The sequence below is a fragment of the Falco peregrinus genome, chromosome 5 (assembly GCF_023634155.1).
Source record: "Falco peregrinus isolate bFalPer1 chromosome 5, bFalPer1.pri, whole genome shotgun sequence".
NCBI lineage: Eukaryota > Metazoa > Chordata > Aves > Falconiformes > Falconidae > Falco > Falco peregrinus.
Window position 1 is genome coordinate 37,554,954 of NC_073725.1, and position 17,149 is coordinate 37,572,102.

At 41.7% G+C, this 17,149-nt stretch overlaps 1 protein-coding gene across 6 annotated transcripts in view; it reads right to left on the reverse strand.

Moving 5' to 3' along the window:
• Positions 1-17,149, reverse strand: part of DYNC1I1 (dynein cytoplasmic 1 intermediate chain 1) — a 193,937-nt gene that overhangs the window by 89,101 nt on the left and 87,687 nt on the right. The window lies entirely within an intron of this gene.

Sequence of the window (17,149 nt, forward strand, 5' to 3'; positions counted from 1 at the left end):
CCAGGGCCGGCACCCAACCCGCTCACACTGTTGAGAGGGTGGGGAGGCTCAGCCTTCTAGGCTCAGTGAACTATGAGGACTGAAAATAGAGCTGGTCCTAAAAAAGTGAATTGCAGTAATTACCAATTAGGATGAGCAAATCTGTGGGCTATAGAGGAATTATTTTGGAGTGATCCTGGAGCCTGATGGACCATCAGGGCATAGCAAGCACCACTGGTGCCCTGGGTCAGTCCATCATACAAAAGAACACATGTTGTCCTGGCCCCAGGGCATTCAGCCGTCAGCAAAACTGCTGCAGTTCCTTCGGGGCTTTTGGAGCAACCTGCCTGTCACCGCACAGCTCCTCATGACATGGTGCTTCCTCAGGCACGCTCTCTGCTCTAACACTGCCGCCTTAACACGGCCTGGAAGCAGGCAGGGGTGACACGTCATGCTTCTCCAACTGCTTGGCTACTGGCACCTTCTCCTGCGAAGGCTGGCTGCAATCAGTCCTGGTGTCTTGGGGAGATGTTGGTGCTGACAGGTTGCATTCAGCCAACAGTAACATGCAGCTGTATTTTGTTTTCAATAATGTAATAAGCACCATACTATTCCCACCACATTGCCTACCCTAGGACTTCTCCTCCCAGAAGGCCACAGAGCACATGTTGCTAGCTGACATGTTGGCTGGAGAGCATGGCTTAGCCACATACTGTAAGGAAGTGTCTCAGCATGGACAGATGTGATTTTCCCTCTTGGGAAAATGAGGAAATCTTGGCATAAGATCTGCCATCACTCCCCTTACTGCTAGCGACTGCAGTGAGGAGAAAGGGAAAGCTTGGTGTCAGGGAGAAGGTAGAACCATGCACTCCACAGGCTGGGAGAGGAGGAGGAACCTGGCATGGATGGGGAGGCATTTCCAGAATTAAAAGCGCTACTAACAAATGCCACCCCTTTATCAGGGATTTTTCAGACCATGGAACGATGCCTCCCTTTGGTGCCTCACTTGACAATTATGTCTCCCTAGGTACCCTATACAGAAAGGTTATAGAGAAGAGCTTTTAGAGAGCAAGCCAGGGCATCTCAGTTCAGCAGGGTAAACACACTGCTCTGTCCACTGGCTGAAAGACAGATAGCATCTGACGCAGTCAGCAGAGAGTCAGTGAGAAAAGCTCTCCTGCTGTACATGCACAGGAGGGGTAAAAAAAGGTCCTTCTGCTGTCAGTCGGTGGTGCTAGCTGAGATGGGGATGTATGAGAGAGGCACTCCCAGTTTCAAAGAACAGATGAGAAGTGTGAGAAGAGAGAGTAGTGACCAACACAGCAGGGAATGAATACTCTGCTAACCTCAGGTACATATGCATATACAGATAGGATCGCAATGGTGTACAGATATATGCACACAGACACGCTTATGGTAGATACCTAATGAAGCCAACTCCCACAAGAGTTTTGTGAGTCTTGCATTACAAGTTTTCATTCCCTAGAGCACCAGCTCTTGGAGCCAGCTGTTTACATATGGATTTCAGCTTCCATTTTTAACCTGTTTCCAACCTGTCAGCTTGTGCAGGGAAGTTTCAGCACGGGAAGGGCTTGAGAAAACTTGCAGGCAGCAAACAAAAAATAAACCAATATTTAATTGAAAATCTTGGGATTTTTAAGGCAGCATGCTATGCTTTTCAGTGCCTCACCTGTAATTTGGTAAAGGATAGGGATGATGTAGCTAATGTAAAACTTGAGATTTAGTGGCGGGTTTTCAGACTGAAGAAAAGCAAAGTTATCCCTGTCCCCTAAAAGTCCTCGATCCCCCTGATTTTGGGTGTTGAATTGTTTGCCTACCTATAGCTATTTCCTGCTTCTAAAGCAGAGTGGGAAAGAATGGCTGAGGCACAGCTGGAGCAGGGGTTGTATTGATAACTTCAGCACCTATTGAGGTAGATCTTCTTTACTTCCCTTCCTTCCTCTTCTGGGAACAATCAAAACTAAGTTTCCCTAGATTTCTCTAGTTTTAATTGCAGCAGGAAAAATAAGTAAAGGTTATTATAACACATGCCATGCTTTTTCCCAAGGGCACACACCTCAATAAATTAGTTTTACTGAGAAGGCAGTACAAGAATTTTTAGCAGATTAGAGAAATGTATACACATACACAGAGAAACTCAGCTAAAAGAATGATAGGGTTGTAAGCCAAATGCTAAAATGTTAGCAAATGCCAGAATTTGGATTGCCTGGGCACGATTAGCTCCTTCCCCCTCCCCATGTGTAGGCATAATGACATCATTCTGGAATTTCCTCCCTCTTGAGTTCTTGGCCTCATTTTCTGGGTGCTCAACAAGAGACACCTGGGGCTTGAAATGCAGAAGTGCTGAGAGCTGAAGTCAACTGGCCCTGTGCTTCGAGTGGAGAAAGTGCTAGGGAAATGCTACGTATGTGAAAGCTTCCACATCTCTCTTCCAGCTTTCACTGGAAGTTGTCATTCTGACATTTTTGTCCTTTCTCCCTCTATGCTTCAGTGCTTTTGCATGACAGCAATAATATTGTGATGATAATAGTATTCTCACCCTGCACAGATGTGTTGCAGAAACAGTTAATCAGGATTCGGGGCATATTAAGATGCTGCCATGGGAGTGACAGGGAAATAAAAGCTTGGAAGGGGACTAACGTTTTCTGTGTTCACTGTAGCACTTAGACCATGTGCATTAATGTGAGATCTGAGGGCACAGCACCAAATGAAAGAAAATAAAACTCAGAAGGGTTAAACAACTGCCTTTTCATTGACTGGCTGAAACAAGAATCTGTTACTGGAAAAAACCCTACACGTTGTCATGTAATTAAAATGGTATCATCATACATATTCAGAAGGGCTAATTAAGGATGCCCAGGAAACCTGCATTCTGGAATATCCAGTGTTGCTTGGCTATGCAACTTGAATGTTTATTTGCCATATTTTTTTAAAATATTTCACACTATTTAATGCCAATGTATGCATACTTACACATATTCATAGTACATACATTTGCTGCTGCACCGATGGTTATGTATTTGTATGTTTGACTGTGCACACACACACAAATTACAGAAAAATAGGAAATGCTTCCGCATTATTTTTCCTGTGTTTTACTTAAATGTGAATTAGATAACATTAATTGTACATTTATTGGAGAATCTGTGAGTGCCTACATGGCTCTTTGTTTCCACTGGTGCCTGCTTGGATTGGATGTACCATTGCAGTTTGTACATGGAGATGAAGACACTTCTGTCGTTCCTGAACACAAATAGCCTTTCCCTATTTAAAAGACATTGGGAAGTTCAGAGAAACAACTTTTTTAACTGCTTACACCACAGTAGTAGAGTCTTCTAGTCACATTTGGCAAAGTTTCTACTAGCACTAGTAGCGTTACACCCTGCTCAGAAGATCTAAATCAGAACCCATATGTCTATTAAAAGAACCACATGAAAAAGAGCTGCTAATGAAGAAGTGTATAGCTGCTGTGTAACACTTCTTTGTAGATCTCAAAGGACTTTGCAAGGAGGCCAGTTTTATTATGCCCGTTTACCATGCAGAAGCTGATGGATGGACCCACTCACTGTAGATCACTCGGCAGATCAGCAGCTGAGTGAAGAGCAGAGGGTTGGCTTTACAGTTTCAGCCTAGAGTCCTGCCCACTAAGGCCACCCTGCCTTTTACAGCAAACAAACAATTCCTCAATGGAAATTATCATTAAATGCTTAGTTAAAGACGTTTGTCTGCTGAAGCTGGTGGAGCCATATGTGGGATGAATATAGACTGACATAGCTGGACCAAATACTGTTTCTTCTTAACTCAGAGCTTGGTGACTCTTCAGGCTCTAGGAGGTGGTCAATCAATCCTAACAGTGCTTTGTTTAACATGATGAAGTAACAGTAGAGCAATTGTTCTCAGCTTGGTCTTAGCTTGAACACTCCTGCTTCTGTTCCAGACCAGAAGTGGTCTTGTCTGTCTAAAAGCTTCCCTGTTTTTTCCAACTATTGAAGTTGCTCTAATAAAAAAGTATTACCTCTCCCTACAAAGCTGGTTTTATTTAATTTGCATGTAAACTACTGGTTTTCAAATGTTGCCCAACTACTAGCTCCAGTGAGCCTGCTCTATGCCTGGTCTTCACCTTTGCCTCCACAAGGATGGATCACCATTTGCGATCACAATAAATTGAGAGGGAAGCCCTGTGAACACGTGGCTCACTCCCTGGCACCTGCAGAAGACATGCCGAGATGTGCTAATTGGATCAAATGTTCACAGAGAGCACAGATGATCTCAGAAAGTCAGACCCTGCATTTCTACAGAACTGGACTATTTATTACCTACTTGGACTTTCCAGGGTGTTAAATCACTGCATTTGTTTTTACAACATATAAAAACATACCAGGCACATTCAGGACAAACTAGAATAGAATACTCACATCAGAGAGGATTGCACATGACATCAGTTTAGGATTTAATTCTTGAGATGAATACTGTTTTTCTCGGGTCAACATTTTCTTTGTTGGTTGTCTGAGTTTTGGATTGCCTGAGTTTTAGGCAGTTAGCACTGGTACTGCTCAAAAAGTTTACTAAATAGCTAATTTTTTTAAGGATTTATGTAATTATAAGCCTCTGCTCTGCTAATATATGTACCACCAGTTAAGCAGCCAGCTGCATTTTGTGCATTCTTCTTGGGTGGAGGATTTACACCTCCCCAGACCAGCACCTCTGAGACTAGCTAAGAAGTTGCAGCTTCTGTGTATTGTTTTTAGTATTTACAGCTGTACTGAAGTAGACTGACAGCCCTGTTTTTAATTCTGGGTAGGTACAAACAATCCATTTATTAAAGACATATCTTTAAAATAGCAATTTAATTAGCATCACAGTTATATATTTTATTGCCTGACCCACTGATATATGAGAAACCAGTGGACTTTTATATGGAGTTTTATTTCAGCATCGACATCCCTTCAGTGCATGAGAAGGATCAGCCATGCTTATAACACATTCAATAAAACCAAGTGTCTTCACAAGAAGCAGACTTGAGTATTTGCAACTGTGAAATACCAGAAACTGTTGTATCTCTTATATTTACAACTGTTCAAATTAATTTTGCTCTTTCTGTTATGAAAGAATTACAAACTAAGCATGGACAAACGCATCGTGTCTATATTGACATAGGCCTGGGTCAAACAAGTTGAATACTGTTGGCATTATCCTGAGAAGGAGTTAAACCACTGTCTTTCCTTCCTGAATATGTTCTTTTCATCACTAGCAAAATATGCAACAAGCAAGGGAACATACACTTTTTCAAACTGGACTGCTTGACATTTCACATTTTTGAAAATCTATGATTTGCAAACTGGCTGAATGACCTATTTTTCATATAATGTAATTTTTTGAAATATGTCCAGTTTTTCACTTTCATCTTTTGACTGGTCTTTGAAGCAAGAAGAGAATTAATTCATCAGTGGATTTTGTTTGCCGAGTGGGATGTGAGACTGGATGTACATTGGGCACATGTTAGTCATCCCAGATGGAAATATTCTTGCATGCTGGCTCTTCTTGGCAATAGGCAGCTGCTTCCTAAAATGTATTTCAGTTAGCCAAAGCAGGGAAGGCTACTCAGTGCTGAACACTGGAAAAAACCAGAGGTGAACAGATCTTGGCCTAAGCTCCATACAACAAGCAACAAATTTCAAATGAGAATTTCACGTGAGCCTGAGCTTGCAAGCATATTTGCATGCAAGGTATCTCTGCCCCTTACCCAGAAAGATACTCAAATATGCATTGCAGGAACATTAAAAAGTTCCAGGTCATCCTTCTAGAGTTCCTCATCCCTTACACAGCACAGTCCCAACACATCCTTGTCCTTATGAACTAGTACAGAAAATCATGCCTTCTATGTCCATCAGATGAAAAGAGAACACCAGGAAAATAAAGGGTAAAATTAGATGAATTAATGTCTGGAACTATCCTATGGCCACAGCACCTAAAAAGCTTGAATAGAAGCATGTAACATTCTTCCTTCACATTCTACCTATACGTTTTTTAATCATCTAAAGAAAAGTCTGCCTGTATATTCTTTGACTGCAGTTCTGCAAGAGCAAGAATAAATCACAGCACTACAAGAACACGCTGCCTAGCATCTTCAAACCCATTTGATTTTTTGTTATCTTAAAGTGCTGTGGTGCTCTTTTGTAAAAGACAGGCTTCACATATCGATAAAATACAGGCTGTGTGAGTCATATTACTTTTACCAGAGTCATGTATATTGACTGAATCTTTTTGAAGAAAATATTGTTTTAAAATTCAATCATAAAATATATAATGCTTGACACATATATCACTTTAACCCAGAGGAGTGCAGGGCACTTTTCCCTGGAATTAACATATCTAGCCTAACATCTTCCACACCGAGTAGAACAGTAACAATACACCAGTTTTAAAAGTGCAGGAATAAGAGAAAAAACCCTAAGTTTTCTTGTTTCTTGCAAAATGAAGTACTACTCACACATCTCTGCCACATCCAAGAAGGGTTTTCTGATGCCACCCCTTGTTCTGCAAAGCTTCACCCCTCATCCCGTGAGGAGCAGGTGGCATTGCCAGGCATTACAACCAGGTCACCAGAGTCCTGCTTTCAGGCTTCAGCTGTTCTTATCAGTTCAATGAAAGCAATACATATTTCACCCTAAAAACACACACTGTACTAGCTGACTGAGAGGAATCATTTAGTTCAGAAAATTTATTTTGCCTACAGCATAGGCTGTGCCTGTACTATTGCCACTTAAAAATTTGTCCTGAAATTTACTACACTTCCCTCTTAAAACAAGCACCCCATAAGTAATCTTTATTCAACATTTCTTTTTAAAGCGCTCCTTACCTAAGCTAACAATTACCACATTCAATTACTCCTGGTCGGGGGATTCTCAGCTCTCCTGGTATATGATTTCTCATAACCATCTCCTGATCTAAGGTTTCACCACTCAGCTCTAGTCCCTATGCCTCCCCCTGACTTGCGCTTGCAGTCAGACTTCTTTTTGGAAATTATGAAGACAGATCTTATTCTTCCATTTTGTGACAAATGATAGACTACCACAGCCAAATGGCAAGAAAATGTCGCAGAAAATTTTGGTTTACTGTAGCGTTTCACTAAGCTCTATATGAAACTGTCCAAATATCTTCAGAGTCCTGATAGCAAACCTTTGCACTGGTTCAAGTATTAGAATAAATGCTTCAGAATATAATCATTTCTTTACCAATTAAAATGGAAACCTGCCTCTCGTTCTTCAGGGAAGCATTTTTCTAACCCAAGAAACTGATTTTCCAGTTACTTGGCCTGAGCACAGTTTTCAGTTGTGGTGAGAGTCTCAGAATTCAAAGTGTCCCTTGTTTTTAGTTTCTAGTCGGTCTAGACCAGACATGGGTTTTTTTCTCCTCTTTTGGACTGTTGCAACATCACACTGGTTGAACGCATTTTTCGGTTCCCAGAGAACTAAACTGTAGAGTACCCCACTGGAGTTATCATCTCTTCTAGCTGATTTCATTTTCTCCTCTTCCTCCCTCCCCAAAGCTCCTCATGTTCAATTCTATTGTGCTTGAAAATATTCCAGTTGGAAGATGTAACACAAAAAGGAAAATACAGAAGTTTCCTTTTCTTGGCCACGGCTGGGCCTTCAAATAAAAATGCCAACATGAAATAATAGTTAAACAACAGAAGCCTTACAGCAGCATTTACAGACCTCTAGTTCTGAAACCAAATAGCATAAATTTAAAATATCCTCCTACAGTATAACTGTGGCAGTGTTATCCTCGAGGAAGAAAGCGACGGAGGCCCTTTGTTTCTGTGAATGAGGAAGGGGTGGCTAAACCATGCAGGTTTTCACAGCCTCTGAAACCTGCAAGGAGTTCTTCCTGCTGTGCTGCTGGAAGAAATCACATCATGCCAGCAGCATGAAATGACTCCTGCTCTGGGAAAGGGCACTGAGACACGTGGCAGACTTTGTGGATTGGGCCTGCTCAAGTAATTGTCAAACACTCAGATCATGTAATAGTGTTAAATCACAAAAGCCCAAGTATGTTAATGAAAACCAGTCCCCACAACCTATGGCACTAGCAGCAATTGTAAAACAAAAGCTGCTTTCATATTAAACACACACGCACACAGATGATGTATCTAGCCTTTACACAGTGCCTGATTTGCAGGTCAGTCACTGAAGACAGTTGCTTCAGCTGGGCACTAGGTACTTAAAACCTTAAGTAAAATATAGACCAAGTAAATTCTGTGGGATTTTTACTGCTGACATACATATAGGGGCTAGACCTTCACCTGTAGACTCATTTATTCCAAGTGAAAAAGACTTTATACTCCACAGGCCACCTCTCCTATTTTCTACCATGCTTTTGCTGAGCAAGATTACAAAATCTTGCTATTGTGGAAGAAATTAATTCTCCACTTTCATACTGTGTCTCCGTCCATGAAGCCACACTAATATGCTTTAGCTCAAATTCTCCAGCCTTGACTCTGGGCTTAACTTCTCCTGCAGGCGTTAGCATGAGTTCTGGCCTTTTAGAGTTTATCCTTTATTTTTTGGACATGAAATAACATTTCACTCCAAGGCCCTGAAATTAGCTGTATGGCCACACAGTTGTTTGCATGACCATGATTTAACTTTTAACTCCATCTTTTCCACAAATTCTTTCTCTCTGTTCTATGGCACTTTATGAATATAAATCAGTGCTTAAGATGTAGCATATACTTTCACAACTGAAATATCTGAGAGCATAAATCTCTACATTTATACAGAAACCTCAACAGAAAGAAATGGAAACAAGACTGCTGCTGAAAGGATAATTGGAAAAAACAACTATATTCATAAACAATTACCACAGCAAATACACAAAGACTCCTTCATTGTCTCCCTGACACACACATGCATACATACACTTCGCTCAGCACTTTAAAAATAACCATTAGTCATATGGGAAAAGCATTTTACATGAGCAAAGGTTCATGTCAACATTTGTCTTAAAAAAGGCAGGCAAAATATTGTTTTATTAAAAACTTAAACTACAGAAGAATAGCTAGGTCAGGACTCGATGAGTGTGTGTTTATTACTTATATAGGCACCGAACAGACCCCACTTAACTGTTTCCCACTGACGCCACTTTACCTTAGTCACTGGTGTTACTCCTGATTTGCATCAGCATATGTGAAAAAGGAATTCCCTCTGACAGTTTTGAACTTGCCATATTTTAATTTCACTGTTTTCATCCTACTGCACTGGGAGAGGAGAGGCTTCTGCTTCTAACGTCTCCATTTCAGGGGTGTCAAGGTGAGCAACACTTTTTGGTGGTGGGGAAACCAAGGTGCAAAGCTGTTTGCTCAAAGTCCTGCCCGAAATAGCTGCAGATGATGTAATAAAATCCTGGTCTCCTGATTCCTAGGCTAATGCTTCAGTCACTGCTTCCCCTGGGGCATGTGATTGGGGCTGCTTTGGAAGCCGCTCAGCCTTCATTATGTCAAACCAGCTGTTAAAAAACACAGCTGGTTTCCCCCAGCTGCTTGTTGCAACCTGTCTGGAGAGCACCCAGCTCTAGGTGCTGCTGTCCCCCCTGCTAGGAGCCTCCCTGGCTGCACACCCTCGTACCTGACCCTTGCCTTCACCTCCCTTGCCTCTGCAGCCCACTGCCTGCCCTGGCTGCCCCTTGCCTCTACTCCCACCCCGGTTCTGCTCAGGGTCACGCTTCAAAATCTCCCACCCCCTCAGGAAGGCCTCTTCCTTCCTCCTGGCCCCTCTCCAGCCTCCCTGGCATCAGTCTTCCTGAAGCAGGTATCAAAAATCCCCTACTTGGAATTTAGGGGTTCATGCACGCCGAGAGCCATGCCCACTTGTAGGTACCTGTCTGGCACATAAATGCCCTCTGATTTGGATTCTCAGATGAACACTTCAAGGTTTTTCTGAGAACTTGGGTTGTAAGACGCTAATTAAAAAAAAAACAAACCACAAAAACCAGCCCCTGCCCCCCAGGATCCCAACTGCTATGGTTAAAACCCATCTTATCTGCAGCAGCTCAGAGGATCAGGTGTGTTTCTCTGTGCTTAAGCTCAACAGACTTCAGTAGCTTCAGATGTCTAAACAGGCAGACGGCATCTGCAGTCGGGGTACTTGGAAAGATTAAACTGCACCGCAACTGCTCGCAGAATATGCTTCCCTTTTCCCACTTCACAGTTCAGACTCATCAGGAAAATCATTTCTGTGGCTACGTTATATCTGTCACACTTTGGAAAATGGATGCTTTGAAGTGCTGTACAACAGTCTGCCTGTAAATCAAAATCCTCCCTTTTCTGCTGAAACACTGTAAAGACCCTCTCCTCAGCCAGCTGTTGGGAGCTCTCAGCTACAGACAGAAGTGTTAAATCAAGAGAACCACATGAAACCAGAGATAAAATAAGCTGGGTTATGCTACCTCACAGTCCTTCACTTGAAGAAGCATCTTTGCATAGACTTTTTTTTAGAGGAAAACAAAAGAAAGAAGTTGCTGGCTTCAACCCCTGCATCCTTTCGGTTGTAACATGGCTCACAGCTGCGAAGTTTACATGTGTTAACTTGGGATGCCACAAGCAGCCAGCAATGAGGTTGTCATCCTGATCTGAGGAAACACAATGTGCATACATGCCAATGAATTTACCGCAAGCAAAGCGTTTTGCTGAGATAATTCAAAGCACATTATATTTCATCAGTTGACTATTCCATCTACAGCCGATCACAAAAGCCAGCAACACTGCAGCCATACTCTGTCAAAATGGTGCAGCTCTGTAAAATCAGTCTTTTGCAAAACAGTGCCACTTTCTTTGTTGGAAGCTGGAGAGATTAAAAAAAGCAAGATGAAGATACAGTTCTGACAACATCAGAACGGCTTGTTTTCATGATTTCTGAATGGATTTTTTGAGGCTTTTCATTAAAAGTACTTTTTTATTTTTACTTCTGGACTATTCTAAAATACGAGGTGATGTACATCAAAATGAAAAGATTTTGGTTTTGTTAAAACATAATGTGTTGAGTGACCAGACTGGAAAATAAGGCAAGATTTTACTTAAGGTGGTGTTTCAGTACATTGGAGTCTTCTTTCAACCTGGAACAAAATTATATTTTGAAATTTGAAATTTCACAGCACTGCATAAAAAAGAGACTCCTTCTGAGCCTAACTTCAGTGCCGTCACTGCCTAAGGGATGCAGTCTTAGTTGAGTGGGGTTTTTAAAATCTGATAGTAAAGCAACACAGAAGCATGCACTGGACTGGGGGTAAAGATGTCTTTTATCACAGCAAACAAGATCTCTCTGTTCTTCCTGTGATCTGTGATTCCCTCTCCTACAACCTCGGGTTAATAATTTATTTTAGATGGTATAAATGTAAAGTCATGCTGCCAGTACCAAGTGCCTGAAGGCAAATTTCACATTCATGTCCTGAGAACGAGGTAACAGACACTGGTGGCAAATCTACTTGGTACACATTTGAAACACAGCCAAGCACACCAGACAGGGGCAATATTCAGAGGAAATATGCTAATGGACATTTATCGCTTTTGAGGCCTGATCCTGACTTTTTTTTTTTTTTTTTTGCACGCAGAACTCCAAATGAATGGGACAAATGCATTATGAAGCTAGCAAAGTACTACCAATCTGTCTTGATGGCCCTCGTATGGAGAAAGAACTGCCCAAGCAAGTCTGAGCTTCTCGGAGAAAACCATTGTCTTAGTCGCCTGTACTGTTATACAGTTGGATATAACTATAAAAGAGGAAAATTTAGGATTTATATAGGATATAACTATAAAAGAGGAAAAATCACCACAACAGAGGTCTTTGCTCTGGGGGTGAGCACTGGGGGTAGTGCTAAATTCAGCAGCCACAGGAGAACAAATAGAAACTGTGAGCTTTCCACCACATTAATGAAACTTCATTCAAAAGGTGGAGTGTAATGTTCAAGATGGATAATTCACATAAGCTGTGTGATTCAAACACTCACGTTTCCACATCGCCTCCACACCACCTCGGGATTTATGTTTTATTTCAGTTTTCATCGGACTGCTCATGAATGACCAACGACAAAAGAGCATGTGTGCATTTTTCTTTTTCACAGGTCCCTGTTAATGAGGACTCTGTTGCATTAAGACAGTCAAGATTGTCTCTGGCAAAATGTGTTGAACCAAGGTGTTTGTGCCTGCATAAAATTAAGCCACAAGTAAAGCACTTATTTCTGACAGCAGATTTATAATAGGAAAATCCCAGCAGGAATGACGAGTTAGAAACCCCTATTGTAGCCTTTTTCATAAACTTCACCTTGATTTAGTATCTCAAACAAGTAGCAGGAAAGGCTAACAGCAGAGGTAAACCTATCATCTTTTCTCTGACAGCACCATTCCATCTTTTTGACTTCCTCATGCTGCTAACATGAATTCAAATCATCTGTGTTTAAAGCTAAATGCAGTGATTGACAGATCTTTGTAGTCTCAGTCCATACTGAAGATTATTCTAGATACCTATCAGTTATTACTACAAGCCCTGTCTGATATTCAATACCTACAGGGAAAACTGTTTTTAATGGTGTAATGTCTGATCTATTTTGAAAGCTATTTTAAAATAAGAAACTAACTACAACCAGGTGGCTAAAATCCAAACAGGTTTTTTATGGGTTGATTTTTGGGGGGAGAAGGTAGAAGATAACAGCAGAACTCTGTTATACTGCAGTAACAACCGTGATTCAGAGCAAAACACAGACAAAAAAGAAGCATTTTGTCTTGCTCCCATGACATCAGTTTCTGTAAAAACACCTATTCCAGTAACATAGGATACAGAAAGTTTAGGGGTTTTCTTCTGGCTCTTAGTACAGGCTCAGAACAGTATACGCTGCTATGAAGTAACCACTTGCTTTCATGAACACAATTCACTTCAAAGCTCTGTTGCTACGCTAGAAAACTGGGATGCTGGAAGAGACCTCTCTTACTGTGGACACAACTGCAAAATGCAATAGTGAATGCAGTGGTCAGACCGTCCACTGTGCTCAAGGGCCAGTAGTGCAGAGAGGCAGAGGGATGTCCTCTTCAATTAATATCCCCTGAGCTTGGGTCTGCCAACCCCACTGCTGTGATGCACCTATAGCCTTGCTGCTCTTTATAACCATTACAGAATAGGCTGGCTTTAGGCACAAAAATATCAACTAGCTGGGTAGGAAAGCACTCCAGTCGGTGGCCCTGCACTGATGGGGAGGAAAGTGGAAGCACTGCCCTCTCATGTGGGCAGCCCAGTAAGGATGGAAGACAGAGGAGTGATGGATGGTCAGGCAATGCCAGCTGGTGCCCATCTTCAGCTCCTCTAATTGGAGCCTGTCCGATCCTTACGCCCCATTTGTTTTTCCTGCTGAAAGATTTTGAATCAATTCTGGCTGAAGGCCTCATGCTCTCAGTGCTTTCTCCTACAGCACTGAAATCTAATAGCAGGGAAAGAAATGCAAGAGAAGCTTGGCACAAACAGCAGGCAGCATGTTGCCCTCAAGCTCCACCACTTTTCAGAGCTCCTACTAACATGACCGAGATCACACACAGGTCTTTGTGAAACTTGATTAACTTTGTCCTCACAGTTAAACGCATCTAAAACTGTAAGACAAGGGCTTAACAGTGCTGCTCAGCTTAAGAAAGTCTTTCCTGGTTTTGTGATTGGGGTATAAGAAGTGAGCACAGCTAGTGCTTTTTGGCTGTAAATCACGGTAGGGAAAGAATAAACAGAACTGGGGAATGGAGCTTGTGTGTCTTGGGTTAGATGGGATGATTCAGGCTGCTGAATTCCTAGTGGCTTTTTCAAGATTTAATTTATCCCTGGTTGTTACTCTGTGTGCTTAGCAATGAAAAAAGACGTACAAAAGAAATGAAAATACAGACTTTATAAAGCTAAACTCAGCCCCCTAAAATCAAAGGCAGAAAGGCATCAGTAAATGCATCAGTAGTTTGGCCAAATCAGAAAGTCACGAAGATGAGCAAATTCCATCAGCAGAATGACAGCTAAAAATAACCTCAAATGGAAATGTGCATGGAAGTTCATTTTTCACGCACTAGGCAAATAAAATCCAATCAGTTTTTGCATTCTCAGTATTACCCCATTACATTACATAGGAGCCTAAAAGAAGATGACAATTTAAATAAAAAGATCCTCCCCTGTTTGTCAAGTTGTCATTTTTCCATCTGCAAATAATGAAACATAAACTGCTCTGAAAGGGAGAGAGATGGAAGGGAATGTGTTCCATGGATCTGTGGAGAACCACATAGAAACATATACAGAAAAAGAAGCTGCAGCACAGAGCACTTCCTGACGACCTCTTGGCTACAAGTCTAAAAGAAGTCTCCAAGGCAAGAAGCATGAAAGAGCTTAAACAAGAAACCCTTCAGAAGTACAGCTCTTTGCTGCATGAATACCACAACACAGGGAAAATCTGCTGTGTAGGAGTACAGTCCTCCCACTTGAAAAGAGCTGGTAATGCCATCATGTCACGGAAAGATTTTCTTCATGGCTTTTGTGCATTGAAGGCATTAGCAAAGTGGGAAAAGTGCGAGCTGACAATTGTGCGAAAAGAAGAGTTTCTTAATTACATTGTAAAGCATGTCTCATTTAAACATGCAGCAGTATTAATGTTAAAAATACATGCCTTCCCATATAAACGGATGCAAAATCAGTGCAGGTTAATCTAGCAGACAGCATGCTCCAGAGTTCCTTACAAATATTATGGAGATATGCTTCATCAACAGCACATAAATATTACTACCACACCAGCTTCTTCCTGTAGTGTTTGCTGCAGCAGTACTCACAGACCTGCTGTGTACCTTCTGCCTGGACCTTGATACAAGTCAGTCGATGCCTCAGTGTTTTGCCTAATGCTTTGTCTGTCCTCTCTGTTCATCATTTCCCACTTCACAAACCCCCAGTTCACAACGTGTTGACCCTTTCCTATTTAGCCACATCTGGATGTCTGCTCACGTTCCCTGTGCCATGTGGCTTCAACGAGTTACATCGATCCTGCTTGTGGAGGTGAGATCTGAACTCAGATCAGTGTCTTGCTGGGTTCCCACCCAACTGAGTTTCTCCACCTGGAGATCACAGCTGGCTCACAGTTGTGCCAGACTGCAAGTCAATGGTCAGGAAACATGGAGCATCAAGGCATTTAGCTTTGAGCAGAGGCTCAAACTATCAACCTTCATGACAACAGAAAGACATCTGAAACCAGAGCTCTCTATTTTGATCTGATACCTTACACAAAAGGCTGTGTAAGTGACTGAATCAAAGTCTTTAGCACCAGGAATGTGAGTAAGATCTGCTGGGTTTTGAACCAGTAGCATTGCCTGAAGACCACACCAGGATGATGGCAGCTTTGCTTTTAATGTCAGACTTCCTGGATATGCTGAATATGAACATGCTTATCCACACCATTTCCTCTTGTGACATGTTGGTGAACAGCAGCCTTCAACTCTACGCATGTAATTTTCCTCATTTCTACTGGTATTATCAGTCACGCTGCTGAGCCTGCTTCACACTGTAAGGACCAAAGAATATTCTATACAAATTAGTGACACAGACTGCTTGTAGAGTACAAAATCCTTACATGAAATAGGTACCAGAGATAGACTTCCCTTGCTGTCCTGCTCATCAAATTCAGAATTAAAGGCTTGCTTTCTTTCGCTGCCCTTGGAAAACTCTAAACAGTATTATTCTCCTTCTGCCCACTGGTCTTTCAAATGGCATTTTCTTCCAGTAGCAAGCTTTTTCATTAAGGAAACATTTTTTTTCTTTTCCTTCATTTGTCTTGGAAATCCATTGTAATACATACAAAGCACGGGCTCTGGCTTTTGTGATAAGTTTGTACAAGGTCTAATGTGCATGTGCAAGCATACACATGCACATTCAAACAGACAGTGCTAACATGCACTGGTGCAGCCCAGCACTTCACCTTGCTTTGGGCTATGCTTTAATAGAACAGGCATTTGGGGCCTTGAAGTGTAGCAGTAACGAGCTGTTCCAAACATGCTTTGTGTTTTGTTTTCAGAGGAGGTGTGGTGGGGGCACAAGGGATACTTAATCATAAAAATGCTGAATATTTAAGCCCTTTCCCCCTTCCACCACCCCATTTAAATCAGCAGTGCAGTTGGAATGAAATACAACTCGACTTTCAAACATTTTCCTATTTAATTCAATTTACTTCTAGATTGATAGCTAAACTCAAAACAGATTTTACCCCTTTTCTCCTGGATAGGGAAATAGAGATGACCAAGTTCCCTTTGAACTTGGTTTAGAATGTTTCTGTTTTTTCCTAATAACTAAAAACAAACAAACAAAATAAAGCAATTATTAAAGTAGTCCGTAATTTCTTTCCAGTAGAGGAACGCAATGAAATGGGGTGAAGAGCTGAGTCTCTCTCTCTCCGAGCCTTAGGGACAGGTGTTTCCAGTAGCTGACACATGGGTTGGTTGTCTCAGAAAAAGGAAAAGATCTTGAATTAGCTTTTTATCTTTGGAAGCAAGCTTTCTCTACAAAAGTTACGGTGTTTCTGTGAAGTGCTTTGGGTGGTAGGAACTGCGATTTTTGGGGTAGGTGGCTCTGAGAGCCACCCACACAAGTGAGAAGCAGCCATGGGTGTAGATCACAGGAGGTCAGGCTGAGATGTGAAACTACCCAGTCATCACGTGTGTTGAACCAGTTGACTTCTGGGAGGAATGACAGCAAAGCAATACTCGATCATCTATTTTGGAAAAGACATGAGTAAAGGTAATGGAAATTGATAACAAAATCACAATTTCCATTGATGTAAGTGGTAAAATTAACCAGCTAGACATTTCTAACATCCTAACCAGAGAATATCGAGACTTTTTTGGAGTGATCCTTCAGCAGAAAAGAAGAATTAAAAGGCTGTGGACATAGGGCACACAGTTCACTTCAGGAAGAGCACTGCCTCAGCCCAGCTCTGAATGAACCCGTGCTGCGAACATCCCCATGCTTAAGCAGTGATGTTTAATCTCCACAGATGTCAGTCTTGCCTCTTTCATTAACATTCATTGCATTTCAACACACTTTTATTTTTTTAAGTCTTGTTTCAATGACTATCCCAGAGTTCAGGTGTTTCTCCAGAGCTT